The sequence below is a fragment of the Octopus sinensis genome, linkage group LG11, assembly GCF_006345805.1.
Source record: "Octopus sinensis linkage group LG11, ASM634580v1, whole genome shotgun sequence".
Lineage (NCBI taxonomy): Eukaryota > Metazoa > Mollusca > Cephalopoda > Octopoda > Octopodidae > Octopus > Octopus sinensis.
This window is the reverse complement of record NC_043007.1, coordinates 14,999,934-15,002,433: the sequence shown is the minus strand read 5'-3', so window position 1 is coordinate 15,002,433 and position 2,500 is coordinate 14,999,934.

Here is a 2,500-nt window from a genome sequence, read left to right as displayed (position 1 = left end):
ATAATAATAAATTAAAACGAATATAGTAAAATAATTAAGCAATAATAATAAAAATAATAATAATAAAATAAAATAACAAAAAATTCAAAAATAATAACTAAAAAAAAATGGTTAAAAAATTCATTCGGGTGTTCAGTATCTATACAACACATTTTGGGCAATGATGGCTGCCCTTTTTTATGTGTACATTAAAAAATCAACGTGAAAGGTTCTATGGGCTAAATTACGATGTAAGAAAAAACTTTCATATGATTATTAAAAGGTGTATTTAAAAGTAAAAGTTACAATAAAATAATGAAAATAAAAATAATGACAGTAAAAATAATAAAAATAAAATAATGAAAATAAAAATTAAAATATATATAAATAATATATGTAATAAAAATAAAATAATATATATGTATATAATATGATAATATATATGATAAAAATAAAATAATATATATGTATATAATATAATAATATATGTAATAAAAATAAAATAATTATATGTATATAATATAATAATATATATAATAAAAATAAAATTATATATATATAATAAAAATAAAATATATAGTTCGTTTCCAGTCGAAGTTTTACTTGAAAGGCAAAAATGTAAAACAAATGTTGTACAAAGTGGTGCCGGTTCTAAGTCGAATTCCAATGCGAAAGTCAATGTTACCCGTATGGTATTTTTTCGCTCGACATTTCATACTCCGTGGATTATCTACAGAAATTTAAGAGCTCCAACCTTTTAGTTCAGAGCGTATTTATCGTGGAAAAGGATGAAGAATTTTTCAGTTAGACACAAATTGCACCTCATTGAACTTCTATACGTTTCATGTTTATCTGGTGCTGCTCTCTCCAGAGAGTATTTCTTGTTCCATCCTGAATCATAACTGTCTGACGAACGGGTATGTGAAACTCTGAGTAGCAGTTTCTTTGATGTTTTTGCGGCTTTAATAATAAAGAGTGTGTGTGTGTATGTATTCATATATATCCGTGTGTATATATATATATATATATATATATATAAAGTTAATCCAACAAGAAAACAAAAAAGACAACAAACGCAAAGAGTGGAACAATAAAGTATTATTAGGCGCTCAGGAAAAAAGGGAAGGAGGGTATGACGTTTCGAGCGGAGCTCTTCGTCGAAACATAGGAGAAGAAAGAAGATCCGAGGTGATATATATATATTATATATAATATATATATATATATATATATATATATATAATATATATAACAAAAATGACTGTACGTATATTAAAATAACTTATGAGATAAATTATTGATTTATTAAAATTATTTCCGCCTCTAAAGAGAGTAGGTCGTCTGATATCAATTGGCACCAACTCCAAATGCGAAAGAGCGACATTCTTCATATTCATGTACAGTCTGATTGTCTGAAGACAAGAAGATCACGTGTTTCTACCTCAATAGATGTCATCAGTATCAATAAAGTACTTTCCGGAACGTATGTTTAACAGCTGAGACATTTAAACAAATATAAAACAAGAGTAGAACACATGGCCGAGGTAATTTGCATATATGAAAAGAAAATAAGCTAAGAGAAATAACTCCGAATTGCCAGTGGCATCTATTTGAACTGCAAAATCGATTATAAGCAAATTACATAACATACAAAATAATTTTGGGGGTTATTGAAACTGTCCCCCTTTTGGAGTAGGTAAACTAATCGTTTGGTAGCTATTAGTTCCAGCTCTAAATGAGAAGAGATAATCTGAAGTGTCAGTCATTTTCCAAAATTGACATGTAATTGAAGAAAAGACAGTCTGATTGTCTTAAAGCAATAAGTCAGTGATATACACGTCTTTCTACCACAATATCCGCCATTAGTATAGCAATTTTCTTCTTTTTCTCAGCCACGAGCACTTAGGCGTATGTAAAAAGTTATATATATATTCATAAGCATACACTCACACACATACTCACACACAGCCACACACACGCAGCCACACATACACACACACACACGTATGCACTCATAGCTGCAGTTCTAGGGCATGACCCTGTCATTGAGTTTCACGTTTGATCCACGTGAGAATAATGTTAACAGTTCACGTCACTTCCACACCATGTTCACGAGTATATGATACAGCTGAACAAACTATTGAATATTCATTTCCAAAAGCAACACTGATCCGTAATATATTAGTACTTATACGCTATAAGTTTTCAATAATACTACTGAAAGGCGGTGAGCTGGCAGAAACGTTAGCACGCCGGGCGAAATGCTTAGCGGTATTTTGTCCGCTGCTACATTCTGAGTTCAAATTCCACCGAGGTCACTTTGCCTTTCATCCTTTTGGGGTCAATTAAATAGGTACCAGTTACGCACTGGGTTGATATAACCGACTTAATCCCGTTTGTCTGTCCTTTTTTTGTTCTCTCTCTGTGTTTAGCCCCTTGTGGGTAGTAAAGAAATGGTATTTCGTCTGCGGCAATTCTGAGTTCAAATGCTGCCGAGTTGACTTTGCCTTTCATCTTTCGG